Here is a 22,175-nt window from a genome sequence, read left to right on the forward strand (position 1 = left end):
GACCCTTTGAGTATGATATAGTGTCCTTCCTCATCTCTTATTATAGTCTTTGGCTTAAAACCTAATTGATCTGATATAAGGATTGCCACTCCTGCTTTCTCTGATGTCCATTAGCATGGTAAATTCTTTTCCACCCCCTCACTTTAAATCTGGAGGTGTCTTCAGGCTTAAAATGAGTTTCTTGGAGGCAACATATATATGGGTTTTGTTTTTTTATCCATTCTGATACCCTATGTCTTTTGACAGGGGCATTTAGCCCATTAACATTCAGGGTAACTAGTGAGAGATATGAATTTAGTGCCATTGTATTGCCTGTAAGGTGACTGTTACTGTATATGGTCTTGGTTCCTTTCTGATCTACCACTTGTAGGCTCTCTCTTTGCTTAGAGGACCCCTTTCAATATTTCCTGTAGAGCTGGTTTGGTGTTTGCAAATTCTTTCAGTTTTTGTTTGTCCTGGAAGCTTTTAATCTCTCCTTCTATTTTCAATGATAGCCTAGCTGGATATAGTATTCTTGGCTGCATGTTTTTCTCATTTAGTGCTCTGAAAATATCATGCCAGCTCTTTCTGGCCTGCCAGGTCTCTGTGGATAAGTCAGCTGCCAATCCAATATTTTTACCATTGTATGTTACAGACTTCTTTTCCCAGGCTGCTTTCAGGATTTTCTCTTTGTCACTGAGACTTGTAAATTTTACTATTAGGTGTCAGGGTGTGGGCCTATTCTTATTGATTTTGAGGGGCGTTCTCTGAACCTCCTGAATTTTGATGCTCGTTCCCTTTGCCATATTGGGGACATTCTCCCCAATAATTCTCTCCAGTATACCTTCTGCTCCCCTCTCTCTTTCTTCTTCTTCTGGAATCCCAATTATTCTAATGTTGTTTCGTCTTATGGTGTCACTTATCTCTCGAATTCTCCCCTCATGGTCCAGTAGCTGTTTGTCCCTCTTTTGCTCAGCTTCTTTATTCTCTGTCATTTGGTCTTCTATATCACTAATTCTTTCTTCTGCCTCATTTATCCTCGCAGTGAGAGCCTCCATTTTTGATTGCACCTCATTAATAGCTTTTTTAATTTCAACTTGGTTAGATTTTAGTTCTTTTATTTCTCCAGAAAGGGCTTTTATATCTCTCGAGAGGGTTTCTCTAATATCTTCCATGCCTTTTTCGAGCCCGGCTAGAACCTTGAGAATTGTCATTCTGAACTCTAGATCTGACATATTACCAATGTCTGTATTGATTAGGTCCCTAGCCTTCGGTACTGCCTCTTGTTCTTTTTTTTGTGTTGAATTTTTGCTTCATGTCATTTTGTCCAAATAAGAGTATATGAAGGAGCAAGTAAAATACTAAACGGGTGGCAAAAACCCCAGGAAAATATGCTTTAACCAAATTAGAAGAGATCCCAAATCGTGAGGGGGGAGAAAGGGGATAAAAAGAGGTTCAAAAAGGAAGAAAGAAAGAAAAAGAAAAAAGAATTAAAAAAAAAAAGAAAACAAATAAGAGAAATATAAAAAAGAAAAAATATATATATTAGATAAACTGGTTAAAAAACGTTAAAAAAGAAAAAGGTAAAAGTTAAAAAAAATTTTACCAGAAGGCGAGAAAAAAAACAAAAAATGAAAAAGAAAAAAATTAAATTAACTGCAAGACTAAAAAAAAAATCACAGGGAAAAAGCCATGAGTTCCATGCTTTGCTTTCTCCTCATCTGGGATTCTGCTGCTCTCCTTGGTATTGAAACCGCACTCCTTGGTAGGTGAACTTGGTCTCCGCTGGATTTCTTGTTGATCTTCTGGGGGAGGGGCCTGTTGTAGTGATTCTCAAGTAACTTTGCCCCAGGCGGAATTGCAATGCCCTTAGCAGGGGCCGTGGTGAGTAATCCGCTCGGGTTTGCTTTCAGGAGCTTTTGTTCCCTGAGCGCTTTCCGTAGAGTTCCGGAGGACGGGAATACAAATGGCGGCCTCCTGGTCTCCGGCCCGGAGGAGCCGAGAGCCCAGGGCCCCACTCCTCAGTGCACCCTCAGAGAACAGCGCCAGTTACTCCCGTCTGCCTGACCTCTGGCCACGCTCCGAGCTCACCGAGCCTGCAACCAGTTCAAGGTAACACCGAGCTGTGAGCTTACTGTCAGCTCTGTCTCTGTAGCCGCCTTTCCCATTCCAATACCCACAAGCTCAGCAACACTCAGACACCCCCGATCCTTCTGTGACCCTGCGGGACCTGAGGCCACGCTGACCCCGCGTGGACTTCCCTCAGGTTTAGCCTCTGGAGCGATGTTCCTCAGCGGAACTGACTTTTAATAGTTCTGATTTTGTGGGCCGTTGCTCCGCCGCTTGCCGGGAGCCGGCCCCTCCCCCCGGGGTCTATCTTCCTGTCGCTTTGGATTCACTTCTCCGCCCGTCCTACCTTTCATAAAGTGGTTGTTTTTCTGTTTCCAGAATTGCTGTTCTTCTTCTCTTCGATCTGCCGATGGATTTTCAGGTGTTTGCAATCTTTAGATAAGCTATCTAGCTGATCTCCGGCTACCTGAAGTAGTCTCAGCCTGCTACTTCTCCGCCATCTTGACTCCTCCCTCTATTATTTATTATTTATTATTTTATTTGTTCTGTTGAGATAATAACATGTGATTTTTCTTTATTCTACTGATACAGTGTATTAAATTAATTCATTTTGGATGTTAAACCAACCTTACATTCCTGGGATAAGTTCCATATAGTCATGGTGTATGATACTTTTTATATGTTGCCAGATTTGGTTTCCTGCTACTTAATTTAAGATGTTTGTGTCTATATTCATAAGAGAGATTGATCTGTAATTTTCTTTTCTTGTGATGTCTTTGTCTAATTTTTGTATCAGAGTAATAATGGCTTCAAAATGAGTTGAGAAATGCTCTCCCAAAAATTAGTTTCTACTCATTTTTTTCCCTGTGTTTAGGTCATACTTTAATGTTTTTTGCATGTCTTATAATTTTTTGCTGTTGGAAACTTGACATTTTCAATAGCCTATCAACTCTAGATACTGAGCCTCTCTTCCAGGACTTTTTTGTTGTTGTTTGCTTGTTTATTTGTTTAATTACTTAGCTAGACTATTTTAGTGAGGTCTGTTTCCCCCATTGTGTCAGGCTTCTGTTAATACTCCTGAAATGCTTTGGGTTTGCCCATGCACATGGTCACCATGTAATAACAGTATTTATAACATAGCTCTTTTTTACTTTCTTGATCATTATTATGCTGTCTGCCTCTGTTGGTATCTCACACATCTGTTGAGCTTCACTGATTGCTGGTGGAATACTTTGTTGTTTTTGACAAGGCGTAAGGACACAAATTACTCTATAGTCTGATCCAATTAAATTCTAGCCTCTTTGCTAGAGTAGGTTTTGAGGCCTTTCTTTTTGAAGTTTGTTCCTACCCTAGAAGGACTCTTCTTTCTGTCTCTTTCCTTGGTTCTCTCTGTTAAAAATCCCATTTTCCTGAGGTTTTGTTTGTTTGTTTGTTTTATTTGGTAACTGATTTATAATTCATTTATTATTCTGTACTGATGTGGCCTGCCATTTATTTTGTTTCTCGTAAAGAGTTACTAGCCTTCTCGTACTTTCTTACTTGTGTCACCCTTAATCCTGAACTTTTCTACACTCTGTTCTAAATAAAATTACTTATTTTGGAGAGAGCTTTAAAACTCCATTTTTATGGCCTGCATCTATGCCTAGGCAAAATCTCTGAGCCACTGCTCTGAAACTATGGACAAGGGCAGTGGTCCACTTTTCTTGGGGTGACACCCATTTTATGAATGGGATAGTTGGTGGAACAGTCGCCTCTGATCATCTTGGCTTGCCCCTGCTGGTGTGGAACTTCTACCCTAAAACTGAGCTGGGGCAAGGATGATTTAGGCCATTTGTTCTCAGCCTTCCTCACCTGGAGTAAAACCTCTGCTCTGTAAGTAAGGGCTAATTACAATTGCAAAAAAGTTTGTTTATTTGCTTTTTGCCCTTAAAACAGTTTCTAGAAATTATAAATGTTAGTGCTTTTATAATTTTTCCAGCTTTGACTGTTTCTCTGGTAAGCTCCTTACTCCTCATCCATTCCAGAAGTGGATCTGGGCCATTACCTTTTGGATGGTATCCCATCAACATTTCTGTTCTTCTCAGAAGGATGTTTGTTTCTGTGTGATTTATCATTTATTAATCTATCGGTTTAGTTCTAGAAATCAGCATCATCATGCCACAAACCACTTTGTACGCTAAGGGCAATGAATTACAGCATGCCCAAATGTCAGTAATACATGTTTAGACTTAATGTCAACATGTGTGAATAGGTGCAACCTAACTTAAGATCATCTGTTTATACAGATGATACCCTGTAGGTCATCTAGGAAAGGGAATAACTAATTCTGGATCATAGGCAGTCTCGGTTTTTATCATGTTATCGCCCCCATCCATACCAGGGTGACAAAGCGGGACTAGGGAAACTTTCTCTTTCTCTGATAGAAGATTATCCCCCAGTTAACCTAAACTACATTAATACAGGCTGGGTTCTCCTTCCTTCTACAGCAACCATTCTCCTCCCAGAGCTTCCCTGGCAAAAGGTGATCTTGGTCTGTCCGCTGTTTAAAAAGTTTTGTTTCAAGTTCAGAATTTTAAGAGTTCTTAATTTTAAGAGCTTAACTCCAAAAAGTTAAAGAATTTTTAAGAGTTCTTGCTTCCCCCTTTCTAATCTACATTGACTAATCATCTACTTTCATTCACCCACAAAAACTAAAAGAACATCTGGTTCTGTTGTCTGACTGAACTTTCAGACACCTATGTATAAGATATATAAAATTTCAGGGTTTTTAAAAAAGATTTTGTTTATTTTAGAGAGAGAGAGAATGGGGGGAGAACCAGAGGGAGAAGGGGAGAGCATCTCAAGCAGACTATACTCTGATGCAGGGCTCCATCTCATGAGACCCTGAGATCACAACCTGAGCTGAAACCAAGAGTCAGACACTCAATTGATTGTGCCACCCCGGTGCCCCTGTAAAATTCCAGTTTTATTCCATTTTCTTAAGGATATTTTTCTCTTCTGTTTTATAACTGATGCACAGTCATTTCCCATTATTTACTAAAGTATTTGTTTTATTGTACTTCTCCCACATGCAAGATTAATAGGTTTCTATGTTGTATCATTCCTGATTTCCCAAATGTCTGATGGCTGGCCTGTGTGATAAACTTCATAACATTCCCTGTTTGGCCACAGTTTACCTTTCTTGCCTCACATCTGATCTTCTGCCTGTGTTCCACTCATACTGCACCAACAACTTACTACTTTCTCAGAACACACCATTTATTTCACTTGACCATGCTTTTGATATCAGAAATGCTTAGCCAAGTGATTGCAACCATCTTCTGATAATTTTGTGAGGAACCAGAGCCTCAGTCCACTCCTCCTGACTCAGAATTTTTATGTTGATTTATTTAAAAGCTTCTCAGTTGATTGTAAAGCTACTTAAGAACCATTGCTATGGTCTTTTCTTTCCCTGCAGTGTCCTCCCGATCACGTGCTCTCTCTCTGTCTGACAAAATCTTCCTTGACAAAAGCCAAAAAAGAGAGAGAAGGAAAGAGACTAAGAGAGTTGAGAGACCTAACTAAAATACTACTTTCCCCAAAAATTTTCCTCATTTTTATCTCCATTTTTAATCTAGTGGATATTTGTTGTTGTTCTTGGTGAATTAGTATCAGAGTCCTCTTTCTTTGTTTAGGGGTCCCTTAGCTTCTAAATTAAAGATAGTTCCTACCTGAGAGGCTCAAAATATCAACTACTTACGTTTGAGCATGAGTTTGTAACAAGCAAGATTCTGACTGTTCAGGTATATACTCCACAGTCTTTGAGGCAAAAACTAGAGCCATGAGAAAACAGGCCATAAACTCCATTTTTAGAGAAGGTAAATATGTAGCAACTGCTTCCAGTTTCCAGATACAACAGAAAAGCTATTCTAGAGGCAGCATCTAGCTTGCAGCTTCTAAACAGCAGCATTGTACGCTGGGGCCCCTTTTCCTAGACTGGTAGCCTCCAAAGCTAAATCTCCAGCTTCCTGGAGAATTCTGTGAGGTCCTTCCTATTAATAAATTTACTTTCTGCTGAAATTGCATCAAGTTGGTTTCTATCACCGGTAACTAAGATATAGAGACACCTAATAAAATAATCACCTCTCTATAGCCCCACAGCACTTCATTCAGAGGCCAAATGGGAATAAATCATACTGTTTTATTGTTAATTGCCAGTAGAATATGGACTAACTGTCAAAAGGGAAGGAAAGAACATTCTAGGCAGAACACCTAGCAGGAAGCCATGTGGCTGGAAGCAATATAGAGAATACCAGGACCCAAAGGGAACTTTTGCCTAAATGATAAATTAGACTAATTGGTGAGAGGTGTCAATGAATAGGAAGCTGTAAGAGGAGTTAAGTAACTGGATCACAGTAGCTCTACAAGACCATGTGAAGACATTTTTACTTCTATTAGGTTCAGTAACAATGTAAATCTATTGAGATTTTTTAAATGGCAGATGTTATGCTCAGATTTGTATTTTGGAAAAACCTCCTCTGTGGCATGAATAATAAATTGGAGATGGGAAAATGCTGATGATTTTACTTGGATTTGAGTTTTGCTCATAATATTTAGAGGTCTGTATTGTTCCAAGCTCATCACTGCCTTTTGGCTATGTCCTCCTACTCATCCTACATTTTTCCTTTTGGGGCAATCCAAGGTGAAGACCTCTCCTTTCTCATCTTTCAGTCCTTTAACCTTTAAAGCTAAGATGTAGAACAAGACTAGGGCAATATTTTTTCCATGTATCTTACTATTATTAGTAACAGTTGCAAATGAAGAGACTCATTTTTATCAAGTCCATTTAATTTCACGTAGATCTATAACTCAGTTTGGATTCTTTTGATATCCAGGTATTTAAGCTGTTCTAGGTTTGTTTGTTTGCTTTTTTGAAGAATTGGGTAGCTTTCATCTTATTCTTATTCTTTTAAAACTAAAACTGCAAACCAAAAAAGGATATACCATACCAAAATATATGCTAATAATGTATCTCTATATTATCTTACATAGTACGTACACACACACACGCACGTGCATACACAAATGTCTTTATTTCAAGAGCTATTCAAAATAAAAGTTCAATTTGAAAATACTGTTTGTATTTTTATACGGTCCCAGAAAGTCAAATGATGATTGCAAATGGCCAGATTGAGATGCCCAGCCAAATAATTAGAGTTGCTACTGATTTTTATAAGTATGACCTTCTGAATTTTAGTAAATCCCCCAAATCATTACAAAAGGAATTCAGTGGTAAATCAATTTGGTTTTTCATTCATTAGTATAGTCAAAGGCCTTTAATTTCTGAAGTCCAGAAAATCTTTCTAAGCATACTTTAAAAAAGCAATACCCCAAACAAAGGCAAGGCTTTTGGTGGCTAATATATGCACAGTTGGTAGAGACAAGACTGTAAGGCCACCCATGGGACCAGACTGCTTACCATGAAAGCACAGCAGGGGCAAGTGCAGGAAGAGGTTTAAGGCAAGAACAAGAGTTTTCCAAATTCCAGGCTGTTAATTTATATGAATGGTCTGTGGATCTTATTTGTCCACATTATTTCTTGGTTATTTTAACTAACAAACAAATAAGAGTATAGAATTTGATTAAGAAACATAAAAGTATACATTCTTTGTCCGAGGCATATTTAAGGAAATAGTAAGTTAAGTCATTTGAAATTGACATTTCTGCTAGTTAAAAATGATTGAATATGGGCAATTTCATTTGGTTCAAGCTATTAAAGCCTATCAATGCACTGTGCCGTACCATAACAGACAGCCCACCATGAGTTTGCTCATTCTGAATAGATATGATTACATTTTTTCTCCATTTTTTATATCAGCAATTAATTTTAACAAAATATTTACTTTTTCAAATAAATGTAATCTTATTAGGTGCCAGAAACACTTGTTATGGACATTTTAAAAACAGGTTATCAAATTCAAAAGAGACCTTTTAATTGTAAAGAAGTGGCAATAGGGTACAAATATACTGGGGAGCTGACCAAGCCTATAATTTTTTAATGCCCTCTTGGAGGAGATTCTAGAATTCAGGGCTTTTTCAGAACCATCATAGAATTAGAATTAACTTTCCCTAATTCCTAAAATTAGGAAAGATGGAGGTCACTATAAATAATTTTTAAATTAATAATAGTAATTATAGCAGATAATACTTAAATAGCGTTTACTGTGCCAGGCACTATTTTAAATGCTTTACATATATTAAGTCATTTAAACCTCACAGCAGGGGCACCTGGGTGGCTCAGTGGGTTAAGCCGCTGCCTTCGGCTCAGGTCATGATCTCAGGGTCCTGGGATCGAGTCCCGCATCGGGCTCTCTGCTCAGCAGGGAGCCTGCTTCCTTCTCTGTCTCTCTGTCTGCCTCTCAGTGTACTTGTGATTTCTCTCTGTCAAATAAATAAATAAAATCTTTATAAAAAAAAATAAACCTCACAGCAATCTAGTGAAGTAGCTAATAGTAAGTGTCATTATCCCCATTACACAAATGAGGAAGTAGAGATACAGAACACTTAAACAATTTGTATTAAGTCACACAGCAAGTTAAGTGCCTGAGCCAAAATTTAAACTCAAGCATTCTGGCGCCAGAGGTACTACTTACCTAATAATAAATAAACTGCCTCTCAATATGAAAAAGGTCCAGCATCACTGAGTCAATTTTAACATTGGCACAAGTTGCAATAGTGGTTGAAATACTAAGTTCTTCAATGGAGGTTGTCATGCTTCTTTCCATTCCAATAGCTACCCTTCCAGACTGTTGCAGTAGTTCTCTAGCTAGGATACAGATTTCTAATCTTCTCCCCAATCTGGGCCAGTCAGCATCCCACTGCTAGATTAATATAAATAAATCATCACTTTAATCGTGTCACTACCTTGCTCAAATCCCTTTCCCGACTCCGTATTTCCACTGCCAGGAAAGGATGTAAAGAGGTGTGCACCAGGATCTGGTAGCATAACCTGAAAGCTCTTTATCACAAGCTCAACATTTCTTTGAAGTTTTCTGTTTTATCTTAAAAGTTCACCCAGATTTTATATCTATATACATCTGTTGGTTTTAATATCAAAATAATGTTTAAAATTAGATATCATATAATATGTCTGTTTTTAATATAAAAATAATGCTTAAATTTAGATATCGTATAATAACTTAATTCTACATTTTCAAAGAAAATTGATGAGTCAGAGATGCTTCATTTGTACCATGGTCGTTCTAGTGTCACATGAATTACATGTACTCCTGTTTGAAGAGCCTGAGTGTACAGGATATATTTGGGGTGTCTTTGCTACATATTTAAGACCCAATTATCTGGTCCCCTCCCAACCTTCCCATCTTATAACTTGCTATTTCCCTACATTGATCCTCTGATAAACCCACCCACCTAATCATCCAGTTATTTACCACATACCCACTACATACCAGGCACTGTCTCCTGAAGATGGCTTGTACTGCATACCACCTATATATTGTGGCTTTTGTCCTTTCTCCCTGCTTGGAATACCTTCTCACCCTATTTCTATTTAAGTGCTAATCCTTCAAGACCTAATTCAGATAGCTTTTCCTGACTATCCCATGCAGGATTCTGAATTCCTATAACACTTACTTTGTGCTTATTATATGTTATGTTTTTTATATTTGTATGACTAGGTCTTTTTTATTTTTTTTTATGTATGACTAGGTCTTAAACATAACAGGCAGAAAAGTGAGAAAAGGACACAGGCACAGGAATATGAAGTAGCACAGGGTATTCCAGTAAATAGGAGGTTGTTTCAAATAACTGGAAGGTAGGCTATACACTGGTAATATAAAAAGAGTAGGGACCTTTGGGAGAAGGGGGGTGGGGTTATGGACATTGAGGAGGGTATGTGCTATGGTGAGTGCTGTGAAGTGTGTAAACCTGGCGATTCACAGACCTGTACCCCTGGGGATAAAAATATATTATATGATTATAAAAAATAAAAAATTAAAAAAAAAAGAGTAGGGACCAGATCATGAAGGGATATATAAAACGTGCTAAAAAATGGACATCTCACCCACCCCAGCTCCCACTGTAATTAATGGGCAACCAACAAAGAATTCAAACAGTTGATAATTTATTATACTGGTCATAATAAACTTTGATGTAAATTCTGTAGTTTTTAATATTCTTCAGTTTTTTAGATCTTACTTTATCTATGTAAAATTATGATCATGTCTTTATGAAGTCCTTTTTTAACTTAACCCACTCTATATCTTTTCTGTATTCAGTGGATACACACATAGACAGGAATTTTGCTCATTGCTTTAAAAAATGGAATCTGGAATCTTGGAGTGCCTGGTGGCTCAGTGGGTTAAAGCCTCTGCCTTCAGCTCAGGTCATGATCCCAGGCTCCTAGGATCGAGCCCCACATCAGGCTCTCTGCTCAGCAGGAGCCTGCTTCCCCCTCTCTCTCTGCCTGCTTCTCTGCCTACTTGTGATCTCCATCTGTCAAATAAATAAAATCTTAAAAAAAAAAAAAAAGGAGTCTCTCACACACACACACACAAATGGCCCAACATTTCACATTTTTCATTCTACACTGCTTTGTAGAAATAGCTCTAATTTTTTAAATCACTGTGATATATTGTATAGTATGGATGTACCAAAATTTATTCAACAATTCCTTTGTTTCCAGTTTCTTGATATTTTTAAGGTATTATATCTGAGTCAAAGCTTAGGTTTATTTCACTAAGCTTCACCGTAATCTTGATCAATCTATCATGAACTGTTAAATATTTCGGGTAGGTTTGGGTATATAAGACAAAAGTAAACTTATGTTTGTAATCTGTCTAGTTTATTATGACCCTATCTCATATTCTCTGTTGCTTTCAAATTAGTGGATATTTAGGAGTTGTTCCCAATAGTAATATATCATCAAAAGTCTTGAAACAGACCCATCTGATGACTCAAATTTTGAGTTCAAGTATTGTGATATCATACATATTAACATAAGGAAATTACAATAATATTTTTCAAAGTAAGATGTTAATAGGAATTTCAAAAAGATTCCATAGTCATATTATTTGGGAAAATACACTAGATTGAACTGGGCTCTGCAAGCATGCATTACGTTTTTCTGACTGTATCATTCTATGAAATACCATTTGGTAAACAGGGTCATACATTATTCTAAAACAGTTTAGACAGCTGAATTGTGTTCAGTCATGTGGTAGATACCCAAAAGCCATTTTCATGGCACTTGCATTAGCCCCAAAGTTGTACAGGCATGGGAAAACAAACCCACTCAGATTGCTACTGACTTGTCTCAGTGTTTCTCCCACTGTTCCTCTTCATACCTCTATTACATCTATTATTCAACCACAAGGGCTTAGAATTCCACTGATACTAGATTATGAAAAGTTTTAAAGCATCTGCAGTACTTTCTTTACTTTCATGCTTTTGCAAACCTTTCCTCTTCCATCTATCTGTAATCCTCTCTTTCTTCTTATATTTCTCTGTATTGAGATCTCTAAATGCTTCTTTCTTTGGAAGGTTTCCCCAAACTCTTTAGTGAAAATTGAACCATTCCTTGTTTGGTTTTCTTATACCATTTTGCATTTCTTTCAGTGATAATACATTTAACTTCCTGCCTTATGATTCATATGGTGGTTGTGCATGTTTGTTGTATTAAACATCATGCTATGACTTCCAGTCCTTACTGTAACAGAGCTCATAGGCTAGCTGATGGGGCAATATATAAATAAATTTATACAATTTAATGTGATAAGTATTTATAAAGGTACACAATGGTAGTAGGAATAAGGTAAACATAAGAAAACATTTGCATTTATAAATTAACTTATACAATTATAAATGAAGATTTTAACTTCATTTATAATAGCCTACTCTAGAATTAAATGAAGTAGATGTTGTAGTGGTTATTACACATGATTTCCTCTTCTAGTACCTTATAGGTGCCTTGTTATTTATTTATTTCCGATTATACTTGGCACTACTACAGATACATAGGATACACTCAATTAATGTTTGTTAAATTGAACTAATTTCCTGGAGTTTCTCATTAAAAAAAAAAAAACTTTATTGCACAGTCTACGATTTATTATGCCTGCATAATCGGACTGTTTCATTCCTAACTTAAGATATAATTGTAGGGAAGGTGACAAACACAAAATTTTTAAATCTAGATTATTATTTGACTCTTTCTCCACAGAACTTTTGAAACCATAGACTTAGTTCCATGGGACTACCTTTGCACAAAATATTTATGGAATTGCTTTTGTTCTGTGACCACTATTTTAAATATACACACAAGTTTCATCTGAATTCTGAAATCAACTAAATGTCATCTCCAGCTATGTTTAGTGGGTCAAAAGTTATGTATGCCTTTTGGATCAAAAACAAGAGATCTTGTGTGGTGCAAAAGCTAATTGTAAAGATATTTACAAAACAGAAATTTCAAAAATACTTCAAACAATTCCAGAATTTCTGGGATTGCCTTCTAACTTCCCAAAATAGACATTTGAAAGACAAAACTGATTGAAAGCATATTTATTAAAATACCAGACTCTACATAGGCTCAGTTTATAATTCTGGTTTATTAAGAAGATTGTTGGTTTAACTGAACTGGAATTCAAGCATTTTATTATTTTCTGACTAGTAATCAGTCTAATAATATTTTGAATTGGTATGAAACTTTTACCAGCGGCACTGATATTATAACTTATTTTTAACTAGAGAATAGCATTCTTATCTCACTTTAATTCTGTAAAAATTGTGGTTATAGCTCAGTTTTTTTATTTTTATTAGATATTTTTCTTCATAAGAAAATATATACATTCATGCTCATGATTTTCTCATAATTATATTCATTGTTGTCATCAGGTAATGATAATGGAGGGTGAGACCAAAAGTCACCCTCATTACTTGATTAGCTATCCTTAACCTAAAGGAAACTAATCTGGAAATAAGACCAAGGACATATCAGATGGAGCAAATATTTTAAAACGGCATTTATTTCAACAGCACTTACTCAGTTTCTGAGAAATGAAACAGGAATTGAGCTAAAGTTTATTTTTGCGTTAGCCAGAAAGAAAAGAATTGCCAGTCAAATTAATCCTATAGGCATGAAGAGATAGATCTATTTAAGAAAACAAGTGCCTTTTTAAAGCCTTTGAGCTCATTTGAAATATCCATATACTTCCAGTTTTTACTCTGACTTCAAAGTATTTTATTTTACAGGTTTATAAAATCAGCTTTTATAGGAAGTAGGTTACATATTTCAATTTCCTTTTAGTGTTTTTAATAAATAATAAAACAATTAAAAGTACTCCAGACTTGACTAATTATCTGATAAAATTCAGTTTTAAGAAACTACTACAGAATACATATTTTCAGGGAGATTCACACAGGTTTATGGAGCATACAACCATAAATATCAAAGGGTAAAATAGAGATTTGGGGTTTACTAGCCTAACCTTTTAAGTTTGATGAATAAGGAAGCCATCTGAGCTGCTGTCACATGCATGACCTGGAATGATTTCAACAACTGCATATTCTTATGTTTTTATACACAATATATATTCACAAATAATATCCAACAGATCCAGACCTTAAGTAGGGTACTTTGGTTTTTGTGAAAATCTTTTACAAGACATAGTAAGACATAGTTTGACATAGTTTGCTTTGTGAAGAAGTTGGGCTTAAGTTATTAAAAACTGTGGTAATAACAGTTAACATTTGCATATAGCTTTATGTTTACCAAATTTTTAAATTTATTTATCATCTCAGTTGATCCTAGAAATAGTGGAGATAATACTTATAAGGTAGGTAGGAGTCAAGACTCTTTTGGTTGCAATGAAGAACATTCTCCCTCTCTGCGCACCCCCTCCCACTACACACACACACACACACACACACACACACACAGGCTTAGACTACAACAGGATATTTTGGCTCATAGCATGGAATGGTCTTTCATCTAGGCTAATTTGGAGCTGAATAGGCTCAATTGTCAGCTCCACGCTTGGTGATACTGAGAGTTTTAAGTGTCACTGGTCCTCATTTGGTTAAGTGCTCATCCTTGAACATGTAACTGTGGACAGGGGATAGGGTAATATGCTGACGTGCTTCTCCACTTAAATCCTCCTCCAGAGCTGGGAAATGGGTGAGTTAAAGAAAAATCAGGATGCAGTTAACGGAAGTAGAAGGAAAGCATGGAAGCATGGTAGGTAGGCAAACATCAAATGTCCTTTCCAGCAGGTTTTTTCATGTCTACTTTACAGGTGAGAAAAGCAATACTCTGAAAATATTTTCTGAAAGACCTATCCAAATTTAGGTCTTCTAGTTACAAATCCTGCTCGTGGCTGCTATAAAACAAAGGGAAAGCAGTTTGGATAAGAAAAGATGTGGTTCCAGGTATCACACTTACTTCTAGTCTTTGTTTCAAAGTAGACCAGACATGATCAATTTTAGGGTAATGATTGAATCTGATCTCTGTGGAGTAGATGAACAAGACATACATGGAACATAAATTGTTCCAAAGTTCATGGAAGGGAGTGGAAGGAGGTACAATGGATGTAATCCTTACAACCGAGAGTAAGGAATTTGGAATTAAAATTAAAATAGCAAATATTTATTAACCGATCATTATGTCTCAGGCACTGTGCTAAGCACTGTTCCTGTGTCAATTAACACTCACAACATTATTGTGAAGTAAGGATTTTACACTTAAGAAATCTTAAGCAAAAAGAGGTTTAATATCTTGTCCAAGATTATATAACTAAAAAAGAGGTAGAACCTAGAATGTCTAGGACTCTGTACAGTGCCCATTTTTGTTTTTCATTGTTACCAACTAAAGTAGTAATGTTTAGATGCCTGCCATGGGCTGACTGCCAAAGCAGATGTTTGTCTGCCTCAACATTTTTTTTTTCCAGAAACTTATCCTGTAAGGCTATATAATAAAACAGTTCATCTACAGTGACACTTAAGAATTTGTAAATGCCTGCTAAGTTTCCACAGATTATTGTTAATGGCAATCTTATGCTGTTTTTTGGTTGGTGTTGTGTATATCAAAGTTACACATGGATATGGTTTAAAAAATCAAGCCGTCCTATGAGACTTAAAAAAAAAACCAGCAGCAGTCCCCTGCTCTGCAAACCTTCCACCATTTTTCTAATTCCCAGAAGCTATCATTTTCAGTTCATTTTTAGCTGTTCCTTTTTATATTTATAAAAAATACCTCTAAAGAATATGATTATTTCTACTTCTTGATTTTTTTCAGCTTTGCATGTAATCTATTAATTTCTCACTATGGAAGCTATTGAATTAAATCCGAATACATCATCTTCTCAATATAATTATATAATGATTTTGATGTTTAACTTTTAATTAAGCACATTTTATAACTTAATAATTAAGTTAATATAAATTAATTTATTTATAAAATTATAAAATTGTTTTTATAAATTAATGACTGAACCATATCATGTTTCTAATTCTTTGTTTTCCCTAAAATTAATAATTATCTTGTTTTTTCATTTGCTTGGTTCAATGTACTTGTTTCTGATTCAGTTGCAACCTCTGTCCCATACAGCACAGGTTACTTTTCATTATCACCTGGGGGCTTCTTTTGTTCCTGTTTTTTGAGTTGAAACTCTTGTTTTTAATGTCTTTTCCATCTTCATTTCTTCTCATTTAGATGGAGCACATTTACCGATAGCTTTGATCTTGTCTCTCTGAAAATATCTTTCAGCTTTATTGATATTTCATTGATATTATGGCTAACTACAGAACTCTGGTTTGAAATTTATTTTCTTTCAAAGTTTTTATGGTCTGTCTCCATTGTCTTTTAGTTTCCAGTGTTGAAAATCTGAAAGACATTCTACTTTCTGTCTTGTATATTTTTCCTTTCTGGAATCTTTTACAATTTTGTTTGTCACAGAGTTCTGAAATTTTATGTGCCCTGTAGGGGATCTATTTCCATTAATTTGGCTGAGTGCCCAGTGAACCCTTTTAATCCAGAAATTCTTATTCTTTAATTCAGAAAATTTTTCATGAGTTATCTCTTAGATAATTTTTTCTCTGTTTTCTTTTCTCTTTTTCTGTTATTTGGATGTTGAACCTTCTAGATTGCTCTTCTAATTTTCTTATCCTTTCTCTCCTATATTCTTTCCGTCAATCTCTTCATTTGCTGGGAGATCTTCCAACCTTCCATTTCTATCATAATTTTGTTTCCCACTGACACTTTTCTTGTCTCCTGAGTGTTTTTTCTTTCTTTCTTTTTTTAAGCAATCTGGTTTTGTTTCATGGATGCGGTTCTTCTCTTATCTCTTTAAAGATAATTTTTTGAAGGGCTTAAGCATCTGCCTTCAGCTTAGGTCATGATCTTTAGGTCCTGGGATCAAGCCCCACGTTGGGGTCCCATGTTAGCAGGGAGCCTGCTTCTCCCCTCGCTTGTGCTCTCTCTGTCTCTCTCTCTCTGAAATGAATAAAATATTTTTTAAAAAAGGTAATTTTTTTGAAATTCTCATTTCCTGACAGTTCTATTTTCTGTTTGTTTGCTTATTTTGTTTGTTCATTTGTTTGTTTCGGGTTCCATCTTTCCTTTTAGGGGCTTTCCCCAGATGTCTAGTGGTCATTGGCTGTCAGTTCAGATTTCAGATAGTGAGAAAGGGAGAAGGCCAGGATAACACATAACTGGAGCTTAATGGCTGTGAATTCCCTAGACCTGAACATGCTGTTTTGTTCAGGAGCCCCCAGTATCATTTCACTGAATACCTGTTTTGTTTTGTTTTGTTTTGTTTTTATTCCAGTAATATTCACCAAAGAAGAATCTTCCACTCTCCTGCCTAGAAGTTTATGATGGGCTACTGGCGTTCTGCAAACCCAGTAGTAGAGGACTTGGGAGTCTTAATATTTGTCATGTAAAACTTCATTCAGTTCTATTTTCAGTAGAATAATCTTCCCTCCAGAATTCTTCAAAATTTGCTAGTTGGGGAATCTTCTGTTTTACACACTCCAAAGAATAAACATTTAGTCTTCTGCCAAGATAAGAGAGGGAGAAGGACTTGACTAGCTATGAATGATAGAAAACGAATGCAAGAGATTGATTCTTATATTGGTTTCTAACCAGGCTTACTGTTATTTAACCTGCTTCCAGAAATTTAGGTGTTACCAATTCCCAAGTATTTTGGAAACTACTGCAAATAAAATTGCGTCCCAGCTTTACCTACTGCTGGCTTAGGATTCAACTTGTTTGAATCGGCTATCAGTTAGCCATCGTACTTCTGTCTTCTAGCTTCCAAATTTTGGTTACCATCATTAATTCATTCACTGCTCACTCTCTTTTTCTTTCTTTGTTTATGCTTTTTAACAAAAATTTTAATACTGTATTTTAGTATGGTTTAAAAAATGGATGGAGTTAAATGTGTATGTCCAATCTACCTTTTTAATCAGAAATCATTATTGATTGTGGATTTTATTATTCACTGTGTAATTTCTTTTTAATGGTTGTTAGATTTGAGGTAAATACCTTTTTTAAAAAAGGCAATTTCTATTTAGAGGAAATGGGAGATAATTATAACTAATTCCTATGCTCAGTCTCAGGGTAAGATTTAAGAAGATTGCTATTTATGTTTATTGTATTTGAATGCTTTTTTTATGACAGAGACCTGCTTCCTTCATGGTATATGGGGATGTTTATTATTCCATCAGCCTGAAAACAATAACAAGGAGCCTTACTTTATAGAGCTCAGTCTTGTATGGTAAGGACGTACAACATGGTCAAACTTTTCCAGTCAAAAACTGGGCAACATAAAACTATGTTTTATGTTTTCTCTGTGCTTTAGAGAAAATAGTAGATCCACCAACCATTGACCAAACAATGTGTTGTACTTGATACATACCTGTATGAAATAATTTTTTATTCTCACACATTTTTTTGAAAATACATATTGTTTATTGGATGGGTTTATATTGAGAATATTGAGAAGGGATATATTTTTTAATTGAAGTATAATTAACATATAATGTTATTTTAGTTTCAGGTGTATAATGTATTGATTTGGCAATTCTATACATTACTGAGCACTCATCATACAATGTTAATACAATATTATTGACTATATTTTCTATGCTGTCATTCTGTTTTATACCTAAAAATCCAAGACTCAGAGAAGTTAAGCTATTTCCTCAAATTTATACAGCCAGTGGGCCACAAAGCAGGATTCAATAACTCTAAAGCTAATACACTTTGGAAGTGAATATGTATACAAAATCTGGCATTATGGGATGGTATTAAAGGTCCTTAGAACTTGGGAAGAAGTTAAAGGAAAGTTACTGTCACAAATCATAACCAGAAAATCACACCCTTTATTATTTGTACATTTTTTACAACCATTTCATTGAATTTTTTTAATAGGCCTATAAGCTGGCTATGTAGATTTAAATGTTGTAGTTGCTTATCTCAAGTGTGTAAAATATAGTTTGCCTATATTTAAAAATTGACTTTTCTCACAGATTCCTTTTCCTGGTACCACCCACCATCACCATTTCCACAGATAAAGGAAAAATTAATCTTACCAACTGGTAGTTGCTTGGTTACTTCTAAAGTAAAATCAGGGCGCCTGGGTGGCTCAGTGGGTTGAGCCGCTGCCTTCGGCTCGGGTCATGATCTCAGGGTCCTGAGATCGAGGCCCGCGTTGGGCTCTCTGCTCAGCAGGGAGTCTGCCTGCCTCTCTGTCTACTTGTGATCTCTCTCTGTCAAATAAATAAATAAAATCTTTAAAAAAAATTTTAAAAATAAAGTAAAATCAAATTGATTTAGGCTTTAAACCAAGATTCTTCCCCTTAGCTTAAAAGGATTCTCCGTCCCTTCTCTTCTCCAGGTTCCTGGGAGACTTATATACCTGGCATCAATGAATGAGTGTGGGTTTCTGTACTCTTCTCTCTGCTTCCTTGTCGCCATTGAGTTATTGCTTGACCCTTGACATTTTGGCCAATGTGCCAGCATCCACAAAGGCATAATTCCTTGTTTGGCCTCTGGAATCATAAACTGGATCTATTACCACGATTCTTGCCATGGTTTCTAGTAAGGGCTGTGCCCTCTCCTTTATGTCTGCCAGCTGAGTCTTAGCCACTTTAGCACCCCTCTCATGGCAGAGGCTACAGCAACTTTTTAGGGGCTCTGTCACAATACACTGGCATGCTTAGAATCCAAAGATGTTTTCAGACAAATCTTCCCAGATACATTCCTGAGTTATTGTCTTCAATACTCTATACTCAGACACCTCAATGCTCTTTTCTTCCTGGTGGCCATTATCTTATTTCCTTTGCATGAGAAAACATCTTTATGTCCCCTTGTATTTTTGTCTATAGTTTTTACAATATAGTTTTATAATAATAATATAAAATAAGGCAACGGTACTGGAATCACCCATTGACAAAATGTGCTATGAAGAAATCAAGGTGTAGAACAGTGTGCATAACCATTTCTGTACACGCAAGTGAAGATATGGCAGTGCATTAAACATTTCTGGAAGAATACAGGAAATCTGTTAGCAGAAGTTACCTCTAAAGAGGGAAAACAGTCTTGTCTAAGACTGGAAGAGAAATTTTTGCTGCCCCTTCGTGTCTTTCAAATTCTACATCATGAAAATAGCCTATTAAAAAAGAAGTAAAAGGGACGCCTGGGTGGCTCAGTTGGTTAAGCAGCTGCCTTCGGCTCAGGTCATGATCCCAGCGTCCTGGGATCGAGTCCCACATCGGGCTCCTTGCTCCACGGGGAGTCTGCTTCTCCCTCTGCCTCTGCCTTCCACTCTGTCTGTCTGTGCTCGCTCTCCCTCTGAAAAATAAATAAATAAAATCTAAATAAAAAAGAAGTAAAAGATAATTATAAAACACTTATAATTTGGCTTTATCAACCTGCCAAGCTTCGGATTATCTGATTCTCAGCCACAGACAGAAAGTAGCTCTTTTGGCAAAGCTGACTTTTTTCCCCCTTCTCTGCTTCCAGATAGGTCATTCCTTCTTGTAGGAATTTACTGAAGTCTGGATGAAGCACTAGCAACCTGCTCCAATGTTCTTAATTTTTCCCTTCTTTTAGAAGGGAAAATACTTCAGTAGGAAGAGGGCCTGAGTCTCAAATAGAACAGATATGGTTTAGCTGTTTTGCTAACGTGCTTGACAAAGACTTAGTTAAAAAGGTCCTCAACACCCTTAACCTGATCTTTTTGGTTAAGCCATGTACATATTTTAGGGTTTGTTACTCCCAGGAATTTTGTTATCTTCAAGCCTATCACAATGAATAGGTATTTAATAAATTGTGATGAATATAAATACATGAATGAATAATTTTATTTCTAGGTACAAACCACCTAAGTTAATTTTAAATTTATTCACGGATAGAGATTTCTGGAGTCTGTATTTTAGATTTCCCAATTGTCCAGCAATTATAACTGTCTTTTTTTCTCTAATCCAAGATCTAATTATGGATTATTCTCTGTATTCTATTATCATATCCATTTAATATCCTTTAATATAGAAAAATTGCCAACCTCTTTGTATCATGTCATTGATATTTTTTTTCAGTCTGGGCCAATGTTTGCAAGGTGGCCCTTATTTTAGATTTTCCTGAAAATTTTTTTATTATTAGATTCAAATGAAATATTCTTGGAAAGAATACTTCATTGGTGATGCTGTGCCTTCTCAAGGTGTCATATCTAGAGTAAGAGGAAATTGTTAACACACTAGAAAAGCATATCATACTACTATGGCTTAAGGTCTGATACAAGTTTTCAATTCTCCTTGCTTTAATTTTATACTAATCAAGTAATGTCTAAGTGGTGGTTCAGTACTTAATTAGACCAGATATTAGTACATAGTATTTTATCAAATGAATATCATTTTAAAAACACACAAAAAAAATTTTAAATTGATCAGCTTTTTTGTAAGTTTTTATCAGTTTAGGAAGCTGATAAAATTAAGTTTCTGGTATGCAGAGCTGAGGGCCAAGTAGTAATAATAATAATGCCTCACAGGATCGAGGTGAGAATTACTTTGAGATGGTAACAGAAGTAAAATATCACTGATAATAATGTGCTCTGTGAAGGATCTCTATTAATATAATCAATCCCACTTTTTATTTTTAAAAATCACATATATAGCAACAGTGTCTGGCACTGTTATGAATACTTTATGAATATAATCTTTATAGATGGTAATATCATTATCCCCACTTACAGATGAGGAGACTGAGGCACAGAGAAAATAAGTAACTTTGCCAAGGTCATACAGAAAGTAAGTGGTAATATTTCCAACTGTTTACCTGCGATATCCCACTTGAAAACAGGCAGCCTGTATAGCTCCAAGCTATACTTGAGGATGATATTCCTTCAGCTGCTCCTTTAAATAAATGTGTGTGTTTATGTTATTTCTGTTACAGAGAGAAGAGGTACTCCCTTATAGGGACTCATAAAGGCATAGAGCATCTAGAGATTTACTGCCTCCATTACGCTGCTGGCTCTCACAGCACTTGTTATGTTTTTATCAGTTTCTCTCCAGAAGGTAGGAATTGTGTTTTCTCTCTATGAATTCTTTATAATTATAGTTTTCTTGATTGTGAACTTAATTTTTATTAAATATGAAAAGCATCTGATACCTATAAAATAAGATGCCAGATTTCCCAGTTTAGACATATAAACACATAGCCTTTAAAAAATATTTGTTATAAAATTAATAGATGTTCATTAGGAAAAAAAAGACAATACTGAAAATATAGTGATCCTACCAGCCTGTGATAATTACTCTTTATATTTTGTTATTTGTCTTTCTGTATTTATTGATATGTTTGTATAAAATACATAATACATAATCATAATAGATGTAATTATTAGAATTAGGAACAATAGATTATAAATGGTCTTTGTCTAGATTGCTTCTTTTACTTAGCAGTTTATTGCTGTTTTTCATGTCTGGAAATATCTGCATTTCCCTTATTAGTGGTTATATAATATTCCAGTTTAAGGATATGACATAAATTATGTAACCATTTTCCCATTATTTAGTATATGGGATTTTTCCAGGGGTTTTTGTGTGTGTTAAGCACGATTTCAGTGAACATT

The 22,175-nt window shown here is 35.7% G+C and overlaps 1 protein-coding gene across 2 annotated transcripts in view; it reads left to right on the forward strand.

Moving 5' to 3' along the window:
* The window catches only part of MBD5 (methyl-CpG binding domain protein 5), a 185,352-nt gene that overhangs the window by 12,156 nt on the left and 151,021 nt on the right, over positions 1-22,175 (forward strand). For both annotated transcript variants that reach the window (XM_013059048.2, XM_013059049.2), the window contains exon 2: positions 21,497-21,618. The gene's annotated coding sequence lies outside the window, so the exon portion shown is untranslated. The remainder of the gene's footprint in view (positions 1-21,496; positions 21,619-22,175) is intronic.

This window comes from Mustela putorius, unplaced genomic scaffold (genome assembly GCF_011764305.1).
Source record: "Mustela putorius furo isolate JIRA1106 unplaced genomic scaffold, ASM1176430v1.1 tig00003867_pilon_pilon_pilon, whole genome shotgun sequence".
NCBI classification, from domain to species: domain Eukaryota; kingdom Metazoa; phylum Chordata; class Mammalia; order Carnivora; family Mustelidae; genus Mustela; species Mustela putorius.